Source organism: Pelophylax lessonae (genome assembly GCF_965119305.1).
Source record: "Pelophylax lessonae genome assembly, chromosome: 12".
NCBI classification, from domain to species: domain Eukaryota; kingdom Metazoa; phylum Chordata; class Amphibia; order Anura; family Ranidae; genus Pelophylax; species Pelophylax lessonae.
In genome coordinates this window covers 70,350,831-70,373,179 of record NC_138779.1, presented here as the reverse complement: position 1 = coordinate 70,373,179, position 22,349 = coordinate 70,350,831, and positions in this window count along the sequence as shown.

Sequence of the window (22,349 nt, the reverse complement as noted above, 5' to 3'; positions counted from 1 at the left end):
AGAAAGTAATGATGACTGTGCCCAATCATGGCTCATTGCTCATAGACCCACACCACACTATAAAGGGATTTTTCCCAGAGCAGCCATTTTCAGTTGATATTGGAGTGGAGATTGATAGAGCAGGGCTCTGTTCATTGCTACTAGCAAGTTAGTGTATTGAAGTGTGTTTGTGCAGTTTTACTGCAGTATATTGAAGTGCATTAGTGCACTTTTACTGCAGTGTATTGAATTGCATTTGTGCACTTTTACAGCATTATATTAAATTGCCTTAGTGCACTTTTATGGCAGTATATTGAAGTGCGTTAGTGCAGTATAACTGCAGTATATTAAATTGCATCAGTGCAGTTTTACTGCAGTATATTCTAGGCTGTCAGTGAAGTACTGTAAGTCTGTGTAGTAAGTACTCAAGTTAAAGTGCACCAAACATCACTTTCTATTAAGTTAAGTGCATCCAAGTACACATTTCCCCTTCTCTATTACATTTCCATAATAAACCCCTTCTCCATCATGTCTGGAAGGCCAACAAGGAGAGACAGATGTTCCCATGGCACTGTGAGGGGGCCAGCAGTGTCTGTGTCCACAGGCAAAGGTGGACGTGGTCCGTACCTAGGCAGGGCACCATTTCCTCCCTTCAGCGATGTTGCCCGTGCTATCCAGACACAGCATGCATAGGAGGTAGTGGACTGGCTTACTAAACCATCCTCCTCCTCCCATCCTCTATCACCCAAGCAGAGACTAGTGCACAGTCCACTGCAGCTGCCAAGGCATTTTTACTGCCTCCTTGTCCACAGCTACTCCTCTGCTTTAGCCGCATCATAGTGCATGGAGGAGTTAGCTTAGTTATTGAACACAGCATCAGCCACTTGCTTCATGACAATACATAAGCATTACTTGATTCATCAACAGTACCTGTATAGGGTTACGGTGTATACCCAAAACTCAATTTTTCTGCACCTGTTATTTCTATCCAAAGTCAGCGAAACAGACACCAAAATTTATCCAAAAAATCTCTAATCTTGTCCCGAGTGCACTAAATTGTGGCCTCATCATACAGACGGGCTCTCCAATCCATTGTTTATAAAATAAAGAAAGTTTGCAGGGAAAATGACATTTTTGCTGCAACAGGTTCTATACATGGTACAGATGTGCCACTCTACAGGCAGACTAAGGGGACCCCACAGGCACTATAATTAAAGAATTTTTCATTTTTATTATTTCACTTTAAGCATCAGTAAATCACTGCTCATTTAAAAAATGATGTATTTTACAAACTTTTTTATTGCTATATATATCAGTCATGGCAGTACCCGGACCCCCATATCCTTTGTATGCCCAATAACTTGCATCTATACCCTCAAAATGGGCACTTTTAATTTTTCCAATTTGGGTCTCATAGACTTTAATAGGGTTCGTTATTTGGCTCCGAACTCTTGAGAGTTCTGGCGCAAACTGAACATCTCTAGTCCATTGTAACCCCTTAATGCATAACTAGATTTAGATAAGATACAGTGTCAGTATATTTTAAAAAATACATTCTGCTGTCTTATAATAATCCCTTACCCCCCCCCCCCCCCAGCCACCAAAAGTATACAAAGCAAGTAGAGAGCACACCCTTATTACCTAGGCTGTGTTATACTGTATATCCACTGCTAGGACAATAATAAAGGGCCTCTCTAACTCTATAGATATAACAAAAAATGGGCCATCAGTGGGTGAGACATAATATATAAATTCTTTTAAAACTATCCTCAAGAATGGCTTACCCCCCAATGCAGATACAAGAAGTTAGATAAAGGGATACACTTCTCATCTAAATAACACAACCTGTCCCCAAAAAAATATTTAAATTTCAGTGTCCCCAATTAATAAAACCAGCCATTTCAGGAGAAGCAGGACATAGCAATATGAATAAAAGGGTCAGTCACTAAGAATAATACTCTCATCTGCAGAAAAGCGATGTGAATCTGTCCAAACACTTCCAAGCAGCACCTGTATATATGCAAAATGGGTGGGGTCAAATTACGCCATTGTGCTGTATGTGTACTGTCATTACGCACACATGAACCCTATTTATTTTTTTTTCCTAATATATTTTGTTCCTTTTTTCCCTTCATATTTGTAGCACCACATTAAAACAAATGTTTTGCAACAGAAACATTATTCTGGTGCATTCATAAAAGGTACAAACTCGTGTAGTTAACCACAAATATTTTTTAACCCTAAAATATGTAGTTAATGGTTATAATATTCCTAACACCTACATTCCCTTCCCTTAGATTTTATTTTTTTAAAGTTTTTGTCACGCTGAATTAAGGTGCTTGGAGGATGGGGTGCAATTTGGCATCTTTGCCTGGGGCACCAGAGGACCTTGTTTTGGGACTGACTCCAACTATCTGGACCTATATACTTATCCCAAGTCAGAAATTTAGTAAGGATTTGAACCAGTAATCATCATAACAGACAACTATCTTAAGAGGTCATCAGTGCCAACCCCACTTTTCTATCAAAACACGTTTATTTTAATCCCATGCAACATATAATTGGAGAAAAGCGCTGGAAAATAAGAGGGAGGGGGTTGATGCGTGTATGTTTGGTGCTGAAGCTCACTTGTAACATTTATTGCAAGAGTAATAAAGGAGGATCCTATCTATTGGGAAAGGGTTTCATGCGTAGCACCCTGCAGTGGTTTTTGGGGAGTTGGATTCACATCAAAATACTCTTGAGAAGTTCTGCAGAGCTGAAGATGATTACATCTGCTGAGTTGTCCCTCACGGAAAGGGCAGAATATGGCATGACGATGACCTCTCTGACCTGATGTCAGAAAGCTTTCCCGCAGTGTAATGAAACCAACTGGAGAATGCCAGCGATCTTGGAAGAAGCCTAGGAAACTTGTGGATTGGACAAAGGACTCTCAAGGGGCTGGATAAAAATCTGAAAAGGTGTCAATGTGGGTGTTTATTTAGTATGCTTGTGTATTCTAAAAAATGGGAAATCTTTCATTTTGTCTCTCATTTTCTGAACTTAATATAAAATTGTGATCATCAATCATAGAAAAAATTATTAACATAATTCTGTGACATTTTGAACCACATAGTGAACTTAATCAAAAATGGTTATTAAAAAAGAAGAAGTCCATAGCTGCACTGGCTTTAGATATACATGTTCAGGGTTTGCTCCCCCAATTTCTTGCTTGTTTATTATGTATTCGGTCTGACCAGACTTCTGGGGTTGAGCACCCCACCCCCCACACACACCTGTACTCTATCAGTGTCCACTATCAAGTAGATATAGGAGGAGTCCCTTGTGGTGCATTTGCACATCTCTCCCAGGCCCCAGCAAGGAGTGTTGTCTCCAAGAGTTAGAGAGGCTGGATTCACCCCTTTTTTATGGATAGTGTAGGACCCACTGATAATGGGGTACTTTGACGCAGTGGTGGGCTTGAGCACGATATGGCCATATGGTGGGACTAAATCCCCATTTTTATTTATGGATTGTCTCCATATTTGATAGTCATTTCTTTTGCATGTGTGCGCTATTCTTCTTTTCTTTTTTAATATACATGTCGCTTGGTCCATAGCTGCACCAGCTTTAGATATACATGTTCAGGGTTTGCTCCCCCAATTTATTGCTTGTTAAAAATGGTTATTAACATAATTATGTGACACCATCCAAAGTGGTTAATCAAATAATAAACTCAAGTCTATATACAGTAACTCCATGTAGAAGAAATCAATCCAAATGAATGTGCAAAAAAGGAAATTGATAAAGAAAGGAACCACAAGTCCCAGCAGGCGAATACCACTCCATTTCTGAATGAACGGAAAAAAGAAGGCATCCGTGGATGGATCACCATACAGTGCTTTGCGAAAGTATTCGGCCCCCTTGAACTTTTCGACCTTTTGCCACATTTCAGGCTTCAAACATAAAGATACAAAACTGTAATTTTTTGTGAAGAATCAACAACAAGTGGGACACAATCATGAAGTGGAACAAAATTTATTGGATATTTCAAACTTTGTTAACAAATAAAAAACTGAAAAATTGGGCGTGCAAAATTATTCAGCCCCTTTACTTTCAGTGCAGCAAACTCTCTCCAGAAGTTCAGTGAGGATTTCTGAATGATCCAATGTTGACCTAAATGACTAATGATGATAAATAGAATCCACCTGTGTGTAATCATGTCTCCGTATAAATGCACCTGCACTGTGATAGTCTCAGAGGTCCGTTTAAAGCTCAGAGAGAATCATGAAAAACAAGGAACACACCAGGCAGATCCGTGATACTGTTGTGGAGAAGTTTAAAGCCGGATTTGGATACAAAAAGATTTCCCAAGCTTTAAACATCCCAAGGAGCACTGTGCAAGCGATAATATTGAAATGGAAGGAGTATCAGACCACTGCAAATCTACGAAGACCTGGCCGTCCCTCTAAACTTTCAGCTCATACAAGGAGAAGACTGATCAGAGATGCAGCCAAGAGGCCCATGATCACTCTGGATGAACTGCAGAGATCTACAGCTGAGGTGGGAGACTCTGTCCATAGGACAACAATCAGTCGTATATTGCACAAATCTGGCCTTTATGGAAGAGTGGCAAGAAGAAAGCAATTTCCACGCCTATTAGTATCCCCCACAATAGAGCAATGGGCGGTGCAAACACCTCCCCATTTGCATTAACTAAAGGGCGTACATGTTAAACCATGGCCGGATGTTATCAAAAGTGAAGGGCGGAAGTGATGTAGTATGTTATCTCGTCCACAATGTGGAAGTTGGAAGTAAATTAATTTCACAACGAATACAATATATTAATCCAACATGACTGGACAAAATATTACTAATCCCACGGGACATCAGTGCTCCTGACATCATTATTCAAAGGGAAAACCTCCAGTCAATATTAAGGAATAATCAACTGATAAAGCATATTTGCCATATGCCTATTGCCATCACTCCATCTAGTGGCCAAATTGAATATAACCACCAACTAGTGGCCACTACATTATTATATCAAAAAAATGTATTTATATAGGATCCACGGTGTAACACCCCACAATATATACAAAAAATATCTCATAAACATATCTTATACATGTTGCAATATATCCTCCTCAAAAACAGTTTGAAAATATCCAAAATGGATGATCAATTATTATATATGTGAAAGATAAAAATATATAAAAAATACTACTCTTCAGCGTTATATGGATACATTTCTGCTTATGATGTTTTACATGTGAGTGTGAACTTTTGGTTTTAATAAATGTGATTGCTTTTACGGTATCACGCTATGTCCCTGTCATTTTCTTGTACACATGGCCTCTGAGTACCCAAATTTGAATGTCTCCTATGCTGCATCCTGCATTGAATCACACCTGGCAGATTTCCCTGTATTACTAATTAAGCGTGCTGAGGTCTATCCATTAAGTTGGGTGACCAACAACATCTGATAAGCAGCTTTTTTGGATGTATGGTGATCCATCCACGGGTGCCTTCTTTTTTCTTGACTTGAGTTTATTATTTGATTAACCACTTTGGATGGTGTCACATAATTATGTTAATAACCATTTTTGATTGAGTTCACTATTTGCTAATAATTTTGTATATGATTGATTATCACAATTTTTTGGATAGCACTACACCTATTTGTATACTATTGTTTTGGATTTTCTATAGGTCCATGTGTGCTATTTCCTTTTTTCCTTTAAAAACTTTTTAGCGCAGAAATTTACCCACTGTTATTATTTTCTGAACTTTGCCAAGTTACGAAACTTAAGTGGATGGATGTGTGTAAAGTATCATCTTTCCTCTTTTGTTCGAATTACTATCTGACATCATTTAGATCTTTTTATAAACTTTTTAGTGATTTTTCTTTCTTTGTAAATAAAACCTTTGCTTCTTTTAGCACTGTCAGTATTATATTAATATCACCATTATTATTAGAGATGTGCATGATGGGAACATTTGTTTTGTTTTGTTAAGTTAAAACAATCATTTTGTCATGTTGGTTACGTTAGAATGATTCGTTTTTAGAATTAGTTTTGTATATTCGTTTTTCCAAAAGGATTCATATTTCTGGATCTAATTTAGAAGATTGGCTATATTTGTTTTAATGTGTTAGTTTGTTATTTCCGGAGATTACTTATGCCCTCTGTTTGGGTTAAATGGAGGTGGATCCAGCAGAATCTCAGAATCCTAACATAATGAATTGAATTCAATTCCTTTGTTATGTTATGATTTGGAGGTTTTGATAGATCCACCTACATCTAACCCAAACACAATAGGAGCCCTTTCACACTGATCATTTTTTATTTCGTTTTTCAGTTACAAAAAGTTGTATATACAGTATTTATACTGCGGCAGGTCGGCTCTATTGCGCGGAACGACGTACCTGTACTTCGTTTTGTGCAATAGCCAGCGGGGGTGCACGCGCACCGATAAGCCACAGGGGGAGCCAATCAGTGGGTCCAGTGGACGCAATGTCCGCCGACCACCCGCGATCATTCCCCAGAAAAGTATAACAGTGGTCTGATGATGTAAACAAGGCAGGCCTCTGTTCTGTCAGGGATGAACACTGTGATCTTGTGTTCCTACAAAGCAGAAACATGGATCTCTGTGTTCATCTAATCCAGCCCCCCCCACCGTTAGAAAGCATTCCCTAGGGACATATTAAACCCTTTGATCGCCCCTGGTGATAACCCCTTCCCTGCCAGTGTCATTAGTACAGTAACAGTGCATATTTTTAGCACTAATTACTGTAATAATGTCACTGGTCCCCCCAGAAACATGTGAAAAGTATCAGTTAGATGTCCAATTTGTCCGCTGCAATGTCGAAATCCCACTAAAAAAAAAAAAAAAAATCGCTGTTCGCCGCCATTACTAGTAAAAAAATAAAAATGCTATAAAAAGATTCCATTGTTTGTAGACACAATAACTTTTGCACAAATCATTCAATAAACACTTATTTGTGGTAAAAAAAAAAAAAATCACAATATGTAGTAGAATACATATTGGCCTAAACTGATGAAGAAATTAGATTTTTAAAAAATTTTTTATTGGATATGTTTTATAGCAAAAATTTGTTTGTTTCTTAAGTTTGGAAAAAAAATGTGTTTGTTTCTGAAAATTGCCGGTATTTTTTTGTTTCTAGAGCAAAAAATAAAAACCGTAGCCCAAGGTGAGATAATCAAATACCGCCCAAAAAAAAGCTTTATTTGTGGGGAAAAGGACATAAATTTAATTTGGGTACAGCGTTGCACGGCCACGCAATTGCCAGGTAAAGTAACACAGTACCTCATTGCAAAAAAATGGCCTGATCATTAAGAGGGTTTATCTTCCAGTCCAGAAGTGGTTAAAACCTCTGGAACTCTTCACCCTGGTCCTTAGGTTTCAGTTATGTTTTAAAACCTCTGCCTGCTGCATTTTTGTGCATGTTTGGGGCTGTATAATAAAATGCACCAAAAACGCACCTCTTCATTGAAACAGATGGAAACCACAGCAAAAATGCATAAAAAAATGCAACTCACATGTTGGAAGTGCTTTGTCCAGTCACAAGTCCAAGGGAAAAGTGCAACACAAATGCAACACATTGCAGCAAAAATGTGGTAAAGATGCAACAAAAACACAGATGTTTTTTTCTACATTTTTGCAATGGACAAGTGTGAAAGCAGCCAAAGTATGAATTATTTCACTTTTATACCTTAGGGCTCTTTCACGCTGATCATTCCTTTAACCACTTTACCACTAAGCCTATTTTTGACACTTTTTGTTTACAAGTTTAAATCAGTATTTTTTGCTAGAAAACTACTTAGAACCCCCAAACATTATATATATTTTTTTAGCAAAGACTCTGGAGAATAAAATGTCGGTCATTGCAAAATTTCTTGTCACGCGGTATTTGCACAGCGGTCTTTAAAATTACATTTTTTTGGAAAAAAATTGAAAAATCACATTACACTGCGTTTAAAAAATACTAAACAGTAAAGTTAGCCCATTTTTTTTGTATATTGTGAAAGATGATGTCACGCCGAGTAAATAGATACCCAACATGTTACGGTTTAAAATTTCGCCCCCCCGTGGGATGGCGACAAACTACGGTCAATAGAGATCTCAATCTGCGACGCTTTAAATTTGCTTAATGGTTACCAGTTTAGAGTTAGAGTGTAGCTCTTTTTTTTAAATTCTTGCCCACGCTCTGGTGATCGCGGCGATACCTCACATGTGTGGTTTGAACAGCGATTTCATTCGCGGCTCGACTTGCGTATACGTTTTTTTTTGTGCGCGAGCTAACGGTGACGGGGGCGGCTAAATTTTTTTTATTTTTTTTCCTATTTATTTTTTCTTTTTTTTAACTTTATTACAGGTTTTTTTTAAAAAAAAATCTGATCACTTTTATTGCTGTCACAAGCAATGTAAACATCCCTTGTGACAGCAATATGCGGTGACAGGTACACTTTATGGAGGGATCGAGGGTCTAAAAGACCCTAGACCCCTCCACTACACTTCCCTGTATGCAAAACGCCAAAAACTGCATTTTTGCATGCAGCCGTTTTTCAAATCTGCCGCCTTTTGCAGCACAGTAACCCGGAAGTGACGTCATGGATGCCGCCTCCAGGTTACGCCATCGGAGACCCGATCGATGCCGTTTCCGGCATTCATCGGGACTCCATCCAGCCGGCGGACGTGCCGGCTGGGTGCTCGGGGCTCCCGGGGGGACAGGAGCCCCGAGCAAAGCCACGGAAGGCGGCGGGAGGGGGGGATGTCCCCTCCCGCCCCCCGGGTAACGATCGAGCAGCTCCCGAGCCGCATTGGTCATTATCGACAGAAAGCCGACCGTCGGCTTCAAACAACGGTACCGGGATGATACCTCTAGCTAGAGGCATCATCCCGGTATAACCACGCAAAGTCAGCCGATGTATGTCTACGTTGCTAGACGTTAAGTGGTTAAATCCTCTGGAACTCTTCACACTGGTTCATTGTGTTTCAGTTGCTTTTTTAAACATCCTGCTTGTTGCATTTTTGGTGCGGACTTCATGGCTTGGTTTGTGCTCTGACATGCACTGTTAACTGTGGGACCTCATAAAGACAGGTGTTTGCCTTTCCAAATCATGTCCAATGAACTGAATTGACCACAGGTGGCCTCCAATCAAACTGTAGAAACATCTAAAGGATGATCAGTGGAAACATGATGCACCAGAGCTTAAATTTGATTGTCATGCCAAAGGCTGTGAATTCTTATGTATGTGATTTTTTTTTTTTTTTTTTAATAAATTTGCAAATGATTTCTAACAATCTTCTTAAACATTGCCATTATAGAGTATTGTTTGTGAATTTTGTGGAAAATAATGAATTTAAACCATTTTGAAATAAGGCTGTAACATACCAAAATGTGGAAAAAGTGAAGCGCTGTGAATACTTTCCGGTCGCACTGTATTTCATGTCTTTTTAATTCAATAACCCAGGAGCAGTTGTACCATTCTCACCACCCGAAGCTTCCCTTCAGCAGCAGAGAACAAGATTGTTCCTAATTCCTATGGATAGTCTACTGACGGGAGTGGTGCCAGCTGATTGGAAAAAAGCCAACGTGGTACCAATATTTTAAAAAGGGCCGGGATATATGCTGGGGAATTATAGGTCGGTTAGCCTAACAATCAATAGTCTGCAAGATAGTGGAGGGGAGGATAAGGGAATATATACAAGACTTTAGTCTATCATTAGTTGTAATCAGCATGGATTCATGAAGAATCATTCTTGCCACACCAATCTATTAACCTTCTATGAAGAAGTACGCTGCCATCAGGAAAGCCTGTGGATGTGGTGTATCTGGACTTTGAAAAGCATTTGATACAGTTCCCCACAAACGCTTACTGTACAAATTAAGGTACATAGGCATGGACCATAGGGTGAGTACCTGGATAGAAGAACTGGCTCCAGGGGAGAGTCCAGAGGGTGGTAATAAATGGGGAGTACTCAGATTAGTCGGGTGTGGAAAGTGGGGTCCCCCAAGGATCTGTCCTGGGACCAATCCTATTTAATTTATCCATAATCGACCTAGAGGATGGGATAACCAGCACAATCTCAGTATATACTAAGCTAAGCAGGCCAATATCTTATATACAGGACGTGGTGGTAACCTTACAAGCGGACCTGAAAAAAATAATGGGGTGGGCAACTACATGGCAAATGAGGTTTTATGTGAAAAAATGTAAAGTAATGCATTTGGGTTCAGAAATACGAATGCAAGTTACTCGCTAGGGTGAGAACCTCTGGGTGAATCTAAGATGGAAAAGGACCGGGGGGGGTCCTAGTAGACAACAAGCTCAGCAATGGCATGCAATGCCAAGCTGCTGCAAGCAAGGCCAACAGAATACTGGCATGTATAAAAAAGGGGATTCACCTGTGATGCAGCGGGCACACATTTGCATGTTTGGTGGGATTGCCCCATCGTTCAATCTTTTTGGTCTACAATGTTCCAGATCCTTTCACAACTTTTTGACATGTCTTTATCTCCTGATCCCTCCATTGCCCTCTTGAACCTGAAACCTGCCGCTCTGACGCACCGCCAATTTAAGCTTCTTCTCCATGTCACCACCTCCTCCAAGCAGACCATAGCTAAGGCTTGGAAAACCCCCTCATTATGCGTATTGGCCACTAAACACAGGATAACCCAAGCCATGATCCATGCCAAAATAGAGGCTGTCCTTCAGGACACGATGCCGAAGTTTGAAAAATTATGGACTCCTTGGATCACCCATTTCTTGCCCCCTGGTCTTGACATCGCCTTGCTGCGCCCATGATCGTACCCTGGGCCATGAATCCAAATGTAATCAACCTGCGGTTCTCTAGTCGGTCCTCCCCTGGGGGAAACGTGCACCCCACATCTTCCCCCCCTTCATTTGACCTTTCCCCCTTCTCCCCCCCCGTTCTTTTTTTTTTTTTTTTTTTACCCTTTTTTTTTCTCTCCCCCTCTACCTTCTGCTTCTCCCTCCCCGCCTTTTAGGCGGCCCTTGATTATTCCCGCCCACCCAAGTATCATGGTCTCCCAGACTCCTTGGGCTCTTTGGCATTGTCCCCCGTTGGGGTGCCAAGGGGCTTTATTTGTGTTGTCATTTCGCTTCTCTTATGGGAGACGACACTACAATTTAATCTCACCAATAACTTGCACTCTTCCTCCTGTTTATTAATCTACATCCCTGTTATAAGATGTTACTATGAACGATTTTGTTCCACTCAGTATTTTTACACCACAGTTGTATGATTCATTGTTACAGATTTCATATAGTTGGTACCTACTGCCATATGTTGTGCTCAATGTCGCACTTGATTGTTCACCCTTTATTCTAAATAAAATTTTTGAACAAGAAAAAAGGGGATTCACTCCAGAAATAAAGAGATTATTCCCCCACTCTACAAGACTCTGGTCCGGCCACATCTGGAGTATGCTGTCCAGTTCTGGGCACCAGTCCTCAGAAAGGATGTGCTGGAACTGGAGAGAGTCCAGAAAAGGGCAATCAGCTATGAGAAAAGACTACAAGCATTGAACTTATTCTCTTTGGAGAAGAGACGCTTGAGAGGGGGATATGATATCAATGCACAAATACTGTGCTGGCGACCATAGCATAGGGAACAAACTTTTCAGAGAAAAGGAATTAAAAAGGAGACGGGGCCACTCACTAAAACTAGAAGAAAAGCCTTAAACCCTAAACTGCGTAAAGGATGTGGAATTTTCTTCCACAAGCAGTGGTATCAGCAGGGAGCATCGATAGTTTCAAAAAACTATTAGATGGGCACCTTAAAGACCACAACATACAGGGGTATACAATGTACGGTTAACAGCAAACACACACACACATCATAGGTTGAACTGGATGGACTGGTGTCTTTTTTCAACCTCACTAACTATGTACTGTAACTACGTAAGATGTTTGTTCTGCAATACATTCCTATTCTGATACCTGTATAGAACTTTAGGAAAAAAAGAATCATTAGTAAACTTGGATATATTTGAATAGTTTGAGAACTTTTTTGTTAAGGAGAAAATTCAATACTATCTTTGAGTTCATGATACCATATGTGACTTCTTTTTTATGTTTTTTTTTTTTGCCATTCATCTGCATGGCCTGCCATGAAATGTAATATACGTCTATAGTACAGTATCTGTAGTACACAGCAAGGAGTTAGTTTGGAGGATGTATTGATCACTTTGAAATCTGACATCTGCAAAGCTCCCATTAGCTTTATCTTGAGATGTCCATCTGTAAATCTTACAAAAGATCAATGTACGGACAGCCTTGTGATTAAAGCTAATGCTTAGAGGTTTCTCACCTTAAGGGATTTCTAATGGAAAATAACCGTACAATGCAAGTATAAAGAATGATTACACCGTGTCTAACATGTTCTTATTAGCCAATCAATTACTGTCCTTCATAACTAGTCCATTCGCTAATATGTTTTTTGTAATAATAAATAATAATTTTGCATTCCTATATCAATATTTGTAAAAGTAAAGGATTATTAACTGTAAACCATTTAAAGAGGCTGTATATGTATATGATCTCAGGATATGATTATGTACACAATAGTACTTTTGGCATTGATATCTTTTATTACCTGGCAATGATCAGGGTCATATGCTGTTAGCCTTGCCTCTGACTGGCATAATAAATCATTGAAGAGAGAATGGGGAAGGCTGCAATAAGGCAGTTGCTTGCAGCCTATTCATTCCAATCATATCTCTTTTGTACACAATCTAGAAAAATGCTATCACAAGCCAGTTCTTTGTTCATGTATTTATTTTTTGTTTCTAAAACCTGGTACACAAGTGGTTTCTTTTTTTCGTTCAATCCAGCAGGCTGAAAAAAAAAAAAAACTGAGGAGCACGCTGTACTAACATCACATAGGACTAACCCACCACCCCCACCACAACATCGTTGATCCAATGCCAGACGGCTGCTGGTTTTCCAGCTTTCCTGTTTGACAGAAGCCTGACATTGGTTTCCAGCCACCTGTCAAAAAATAAAAATCAGCAGCTACAAAAAGTGTAGCTGCTGACTTTTAAAAACAGCCACTCACCTGTCGCACGATCCAGCGGTGAACTCAGCCCAGCCGTCTTCATCCTCCGTCCTCACTTGGCGACGGTGGCATCTTCACTATGGGCACCTGGCTGTGACAGCTTGCGAGTCGCGCTGCACATTGTGAATGGTGGATGCAATCGAGAAAAAGATATACCCAGAGATGTATAATAACTAAGTAGAAATACTTCACTATTGTACTTAAGTACCGAAAGGCGGTATCTGTACTTTCCTAGAGTAGAATTTTTTTCTCCTACTTCCACTTTTACTTCACTACATTTTTTCGATGATTTCAATACTTCTACTCTGATATTTTTTTTTTGTGCTGCATAGTTACTCGTTACTATTATAACAATTACCACTGCCAGAACAGTAGATGGCAGGTTTCATGAAGCTCAAAACATGTGTATTATCAGCGCATACGAAAATAAAAGCTACTGTATGTATAAATAAAAGCTGCATTTGAAATAATAAAAAACAATATGATGTTCAAACTTTTGACTTCTTTCTTTAATAACTGCATAACACAGTACTTGTACTTTTACTTTCAGTACTTGAGTAGCAATTTTTTTTCAAAACTACTGGTACTTTTACTTTCAGTACTTGAGTAGCAAAATTTTTTTAAAAAAACTACTTGCAATACTTAAGTACAAAAAATGTTGAATACTTTAGTACTTCTACTCAAGTCACTTTTTGATCGAGCACTTCCACTTCTACTCAAGTCACTTTTTGATCGAGCACTTGTACTTTTACTCAAGTATGGGTTTCGAGTACTTTATACAACTCTGGAAATACCTGTGCTCAAATCCCAATAGCTTGTTCATGTATTTGAACTATCAGGTGCTAAAGGGGTGTGACCACATAGTAACCCTACACATTCTGGATAGACCATCTGCACACTGCTATACACCCTTTCGAGCAAACCATGCAATGAAAAAAAGGGGATATTTAGTTCACATATATTGCAATACATGTTTAAGCTGACCAACTGCATCAAAGTAATCCCTCTTCTGGCCAGTCCTACACTGCTCTGCCACTGCAAATGCTACGGTGGACACCATGCCAACACAGAGCATAAAGACCCAAGGAGGGAGGAGCTCCGAGATGGCGGCTTAGTCCCGGAGCTCCGCGCCTCTCCGGACAGTGTCAGCCCCTACTCCGGCACACTGCGCTCGGTCGCCCCGCCACTTACACCACCACCGCAGCTACGATCAGCGATCCGGCCCTGCATGTCTGCGGAACCCCGCAGGGAGGTCTCCCGCCGGCTGCTGTTCAATTCCTCACAGGGGGATCCGGACAAGATGGCGGCCGTCTCCTCTCTTCCCTCAGCCATCCGCAGTGACCAGGAGGTAGGGGACACTTCCAATACTCCTTTTGCTATCAGACCAGCCACCCCAGAGCCCTGGCCCTCCCCAGCGACCCCCACCAGTCTCCCTCAAGCACAGCTCCTCTCACCAGCCTCCACTGCATCCCTGCTGAGCGGAGCCATGGAACAATCCCCTGGGCAGCCTGGCACAGTATCACCTGAGGCCCTGGCTCTACAGCATCAGCTAGGCCTCCACTCTCAGAGCCACTTCCCTGACATTTCCATGCTCATGCATAGATTTTCTGAGATGCTGGCTACTGGACTGGCTCATAATGCCGCGCAGATCACAGGATCTATCAAAGCTGACCTACAAAATTTAGGCTCCAGGATTGAGGCCATAGAGAATACTGTCGACCATGCCATGACAAGAACCAATCAAAACACTGCTTGTATCCAGACTCTTCAGGAACAATTGGACACTGCTTTATCCAAATTGGATGATTTGGAGAACAGGAGTCGCCGTTTAAATTTCAGAATAAGGGGGATCCCTGAGTCTGTCAAAGATATCCCCGATACAGTTAAAACATTTATCAGAGACGTTCTCCCAGATATTCCGGACCACCGCTTGGAGCTTGACAGAGCACACAGAGCACTCCAATTGCCCCGTAAGGACGGTCTTCCCAGGGATGTCATTGTGAAAACCCACTACTATGGGGTTAAAGAGGAGCTCATGAGGAAGAGCCGGGACAAGGAAAACCTCTCCATCCAGGGTCACAAGATTCAACTTTTTGCAGACCTGTCTCCTATGACCATTCAGCGTCGCAGAGCCCTGAAACCGCTGTTGTCAATTCTCTCTGCAAAATCTTTGAAATATTGGTGGTCCTTTCCCTTCCGACTGAACTTTCTCTTACAGAACAAAACCTACGGCTTTTCGTCCCTTCAAGATGGGGAACGCCTGCTTCTTCAATTGGGACTCATTTCCAGAGATCCTTCCCCCTCCTCCTCTCACCCGACACGGGAATCCTCCAAGCGACCTCCGCCAATCAGTCCTTCATCATCTGTTTGGAACAAGCAACAACATAAACGCCACCGTGATGTCAAGCCTCCCTGATGTTCCTGATTGATCCAGATTGTTACTCCAACCATCCTTAGTGGATTTGTCACTCCCCGCTGGAATGAGTTGACCATTCAGCCCCTTCTCCCCCCCCCCCTTTTTTTTTTTTTTTTTTGCTCATCTCCCCCCTTTTTTTTTTTTTTTTTTTTTTTTTCTCTCTCTCGCTGGACATTGTCTGTCGGAATTTTTATCCTGTGCCTGATTTTCATTTGTGTATTACCTTACAGTTTGGGGGTACCGATTTATGTTTGTTACTCTTTTTTCATATTGACCGGTCCCAAGTTATTGTGCCGTGATCGCATGTCTTGCCTTCACTTTTCCCTTTGACATACTATGGTGGCAGAGGCCTCCCCCTCCCCGTGTTCTTTTCCTTTCCCTGTTTCTCCCTTCCCCCTTCCTCTTCCCTCCCCCCCTTCCTTAGTCCCCCCCTTCCCTCCTCCCTCCCTTACCTTCTCCCTCCCTCCCCCTTGCTCCTCCCTCCCCTTTCCCCTTTATGCGCTTTTGCTCTGCCTCAGGTCGGGGTGACCACCATGTTTGTTCTTTTTTCTTATAATTGTCCGGGTGGGGGCTCCATGCCCGGAGAGGTTTTAGTGCACACACCCCAGTAGGAGCTTGGAAAATTTCTTTTTTTTTCCTGGCCCCTACAGGACAGCACCCTATCTGGTATAGGGTGCCTTTACGATTTTGGTTAGGGGGCATGGGACTTATCCCCTGCCTCCCTAACACCATGCTAGGCTCTGTCCTGGCATGTTTTTTGCCTTTCTCTCCCATCCTTACTATCCCTTTTCCTTCTTTTCTAATTCTCCTTCTCTTTTTCAGCATCACATGGTCTGATCCCATCGTTCAATTGAGCTCTCTGTTCTTGTCGCAGCCTTCTAGACTCCAGTCCGATTCCACCGACTACTGTTCCGCAGCTGTACACCGCGGCGCCCGAACCTCGCTTCTCCAATGACGGCAACCGTGAGTACCGATTTCTCTCTACAGGTGGCATCACACAATGTTCAGGGCCTCAATTCTCCAGTGAAAAGGCGAAAGGCATTCCAACATTACCATTCCCAGGGACTTGAGGTTCTCCTGCTTCAGGAAACCCATTTCCCGGAGTCTTATAGGCCTAAATACGTCCACCATAAATATCCAGTCTTTTTCCTGGCTAATGCACCCTCTAAACAGAAGGGAGTAGCAATTTTTTTTTCAAAAACTGTGGCCTTTTCTCATACTCATACCATAGCGGACCCCCAGGGGAGGTACATTTTGGTGAAGGGTTACATTGGCGGTGTTTTATACACCTTTGTTTCCTTCTATGCTCCTAACAAGGGTCAGGCGGCTTTTTTTTCTAGGGTGCTCCCTCTTCTCTCCACCCATTTCGAAGGTAGACTCATTTTGGGAGGTGACTCCAATTTAGCTTTCGACCAAGCTCTAGATAAATCTAAACGAGGACCTCAACGCTTGCGCAGACCCCCTAAGCAAAGTCTTCGAGTAGCCAAGCTTCTCCATTCCTTGGGTTTAGTGGACATCTGGCGAGAACTTAACCCCTCCGCTCAGGACTACACCCACTTCTCAGCTCCTCACAATACACTCGCCAGAATTGATCATATTTTTGTCCCTACCATGGACATCCCCTCAGCACTTTCTTCGGTAATTAGAGACATACCCTGGTCTGACCATTCTTTAGTGTTCCTTAAACTCAAGAGCACACCCTTGCGTACTGGCCAGTCCCCATGGCGACTGAACGAATCTCTTCTCCACGAACCGGTGTGGAAATCCACTATAGGAAAAATGATCCTAGAATATTTCGCCCTTAACGACTCACAAGACATAACTCCCTCCTCCCTTTGGGGAGCCCACAAGGCTGTCATCAGGGGCCATCTCATTCAAGTGGGGGCTAAACTCAAGCGCGAACGACAGTTCGAAATTACTGAGCTGGAACGGGAATTTAAAAGGCTGAGTGGGGAGCATAAACGTAACCCGACCTTGACTTCTCTGGGCAAACTCGATGCGGTTAAGCTTTCCCTTAATTTGGCTCTAACCACCAAGGCAGCTAAGAGTTTACAGTGGCAAAATGCACGCCTGCTGGCCACGCAGGATAAAATAGGACCTAGGCTTGCTTCTAAATTGACTCCGAAATATAGGATTATTTCTATGCCCAAAATTAAGGCTAGGTCCGGGGAACTCACGAGGAATCCTGCCTCGATTATGGCTACTTTCCAATCCTTTTATTCTACCCTGTATGCTGACCCTAAGCCTTCCCAGGAACATGATATCGAGTCCTTTCTGGGACGGGTCCCTCTTCCACAACTTAGCAAGAAAGCACGCTCCCTGCTAGAAGAACCTTTTTCCGAGCAGGAAATTCTAATCGCCATTAAAGCTCTACGCACCAATTCCGCCCCGGGTCCCGATGGCTTCTCTAACATATATTATAAGACATATGCTGATACACTTGCCCCTTACCTGGCAAGATTCTTTAACTCCCTCAGAGGCACGGAACCTCTGGACCAATCCATGAATGCAGCTTTTATATCGGTCATCCCAAAACCGGGTAAGGATCACACAGACGTTAGTAATTACAGACCCATTTCCCTTGTTAATAATGATCTCAAGCTCCTAACGAAAATTTTAGCTACTCGCCTCTCCAGCTTCATTCATTCTTATATTCACAAGGACCAGGTAGGCTTCATCCCAGGCCGACAAGGGACCGACCAAATTAGAAGAGTGATTGATGCGGCTACTCTCTTGCGTTCGGGCTGGGATGGAGCCCCTCCCCAAGAGGGCTTCCTACTATCCTTAGACCTACACAAGGCCTTTGACTCGCTCTCTTGGCCGTTTCTCTTCTCCACATTGGAGAGATGGGGTTTTGGCCCCTCCTTTTTGGCCATTCTCCGGGCCTTGTACTCCCACCCCTCAGCACGAGTCAGGCTGCAAGGCCTTTATTCTGATTCCTTTTCCATCCACAGGGGTACACGGCAGGGGTGCCCTCTTTCACCCCTTATTTTTGCTATTGCCTTGGAATCCCTAGCTATTGCCATCCGTCACCATCCTGATATACGTGGCATACACTGCGGCAATACAGTGCATAAATGCGCTTTGTTCGCCGACGACCTTATGCTGTTTGTCACGTCCCCCCTGATCTCGCTCCCCAACATCATATCACTCCTCCATAGCTTTGGGGCGGTCTCGGGACTGAGGGTGAATATGAGCAAATCCCTGGCTCTGAACGTCAACCTTCCACAATCCCTGGTCACTCGCCTAAAAGAACATTTTCCTTTTTCCTGGCATTCCGACTCAATACCCTACCTGGGGGTACATATCACTGCCTCGATTTCTGATCTGCATTCAGCCAATTTTCCACCACTTATTAATAAACTGAAAAAGGACCTAGAGGACTGGTCAAAATTTAACATTTCTTGGCTGGGAAGAATCAACGCAGTCAAGATGACCCTGCTCCCGCGTCTCTTATATCTATTTCGCGCTCTCCCCATTCCGCTAGTGAAGTCACAAGTTACTTCCCTTCAATCACACATATTTAAATTTATTTGGGGCAGGAAGGGTCATAGGATCAACAAATCCACGCTTTTTAGGTCTCGTAAAAATGGGGGTCTCGGGGTACCGGACATTTGGAAGTATTACTTAGCGGCCCAACTGGCACAATTTTCTGTTATATATGTTAAAGGAGAAAAACCTGATTGGTATTACATGGAAAGACAGGTCATCCCTCTCCATACTGTGGACTTCTTACTTTGGAGCCCTCCTGCCTCCCGCCCCCCAATCCTGGCTCCTACTCTTTCACATTCATTTGCTCTTTGTGACCTTATTCATAAGTCCATAAAGATTTCCTCCCCCTGGGGTCCTCTCAAACATATTTTTCATAACCCTGACTTCCCTCCTGGAACTAACATTGAGGCTTTCAAATGGTGGACGGATAAAGGCCTTTATAGAATTGGACACTTTTTTGATGCCAGAGGTCCTCTTTCCTACTCACATTGTTTAGCTAATCTGAAGATGCCGCCTGCGGAGCGATTTCGCTTCTCTCAGATCTCACACTTTTTGCGCATGCTCCAGAGGGGATCTTCGGGCCCCCTCACAGTAACCCCCTACGAACAATGGTGCTCCAAAATTCAAGACATCAAGGGAGGGATTTCCCTCATTTATGCCTCTTTAATTTCTCCCGAAAATAAAACCTCCTACATGCTGAAATGGGAACAAGACCTGAATGTAGACTGGGACCTGGATGCTTGGCATACCTGTGTCGGAAGAGCCTTTCGTGGGATCCACATGGTGGGCCTCATGGAGGCTAATGTTAAAATTTTGCTGCGATGGTACATGGTCCCTTCTCGCTTGGCGACAATTTTCCCTAGCTCGTCCCCGGTCTGCTTCAGAGGCTGTGATCTTATGGGGAGCCTGTTACACGTTTTTTGGGAATGCCCAAAAATCCGTTCTTTTTGGAATCGGATGTTCCACACAATACGACGCGTTACGGGGGTTTCCCTTGAGCAATCACCTTTATATGCCCTCCTAGGTCACCATCCTCCCAGGGTCCCCAAGCACACTCGGACTCTCATTTCTTATATATTCCTAGGAGCTAGAATCACAATAGCTAAGCATTGGAAACAGTCTAAGGTCCCCTTCCTGGTTGCGAAGCGTAAAATTTCATGGATGATGACACAAGAAAAGATGTACAGTATCTTGAATGATTCTAGGGCTATATTTGAGTCAGTCTGGGAACCCTGGGCGACATTTGTGAATGTAACACTCTAAGATGGGCTCGGTCGGAAGGACGCCTTTTTCCTTGGGGTTTCCCCCTTTTCTTTCCGTTTTGATACTCATCTATGGGTTGGGTGGGGTCGGACCATGGGATTGTTCTCCTCAACTCTTTCTTTACTCTCTCCCTTTCATCCCCTTCTTTTCTCCTTCCCCCTCTGATATCTCTCTTTCTACTCTTCTTCTTCCTACCACTTGTTCTATCCTGTTCCACGTTTAAGTCTGTTTATGAGGCATATGTGGTACCTCGTACCATAATTACACTAGTAGTTATTGACTAATACATGTTTTTCATTGGGGTTTGGCGGATGTTGCCTTTCCTCCCTTTAGGTTTTCAGAGACAAAGGCGGTTTTCTCTCAGCTGTCTTTAGCCACTTCTCTTTGGGGCACAGTATGAGCCCATTAGGGGTGCCCCGGGGCGATCGGCTCTCTATCTATCTTGGAATTCAGCCATAATGAGAATGTTTTTTATTGATCAGCAGTTTTTCCAGCACTTGCTGGCCTTGTTTTCTTGCCATGTCTATTAGTTCTTGTACTGTTCTGCACAACAGTTCATATGTAAGCAAGTTATTACTATGCCTCGTTTGTTATTGATCTTCTGTTATCTTTTTGAAAATTTCAATAAAAAATTATTGAATATAAAAAAGACCCAAGGAGGGGGCAACTAGGTTGCAGATCTGGTCACTGACCTGCGTTGCAACAGAGAAAAACATGAACAAGCTATTGGGATTTGAGCACAGGTATATCTTTTTCTCTGCAGTGGCAAGGCAGTGTAGGACTGGCCAGAAGAGGGATTATTTTGGCGCAGTTGGTCAGCTTAAACGTGTATTTCAATATACTGGAACTAAATAGCCCCTTTTTTTCAATGCATAGTTTGCTGGAGAGGGTGTAGCAGCGTGCAGTTTCCATCCAGAATGTGTGGTGGATGCAGTCTTCTGGGACCTGTATGTGTCCCAGAAGACAGCAGGGGGAGGGAGGAAGGAGAACTTATGTTGCAGAGTTCTACTTTAAGCTTCTATATTTAATTACTATTCAATCCTGATCGGGACTGGATTTACCTGTGATGGCTGCGTTCATTTTCATTTTTCCTTTATTTTCACCTAGTGATCCAGCCAATAAGTCTGTTGTTTTTAAACAGAACAAGCTGTCCTGCAAATGTATCAGTTAGAGCAGTGGTCTCCAAACTGCGGCTCGTGGGCCAGATGTGGCTCTTTGCTTGCCTTTATCTGGCTCTTGGAGCATCATGCCATTTAATGATGTCAATAATGGGGCACCATTCCCCCCCACAGACACCAATGATGGGGCATTATTCCTACTTTATATATCAACAATGGGGCATTGTTCTACCCACTGATACCAACAACAGAGCACTATTTCTTCCACTAAAACCAGTGATGGGCCACTGTTTACTCTCACTGACATCAGAGTGTTTTCTAAAATCACTGGCCACAGTCTGGTCCCATACAGCCTCAAGGACTGTAAACTGACCCTTTGTTCAAAAATTTTAGAGACCCCTGAGTTATATTAATGGGACAAACCGTTTACCACTAACAGGGATGCTTACAAATGATGAGCTTTTATTTATTCATGTAAAACCTTTATCCCAAAAATAAAAAGCTGTTGCTGTAACTATTTGTGTAACTGCAATGTGAACTGGAATTTGGCTTCAATTTGTTAGTGTATCTAAATCTGCTAGTACTTCTAACCCTCCCCGCCCCCAAGACTGACAATGCTACTGTTCAAAGGTGCTCTTTGGAGTTTGAAAAGTGAAATACTGTGAGATTGCCTTCCACTTTTTTGGGTTATCTGTATCCCCAACTCCCTCTCCCAAATGTTTATTCAGCAATAAATTATAAAAATACTAAAGTGACTGATGTACTACTGTTTTTTTACCCTACCACATGCCAAAGATCCAACCCTAAGTTAAATGCACACTATGTGCGGTGACCTCCATTGCAAAATACTGTTCACCACAAGGACACAGGAAACAATTGCAGCAAAGATGCAGCTCATTTGGAGCTATTTCCTATGTAAAGGGAAAGAGTCGCCAGTTTGTGGTAGAAGGTAGAAAGTGTTATAGGAGAAAAGAGGAGTACTGAAGTTTGTGTAG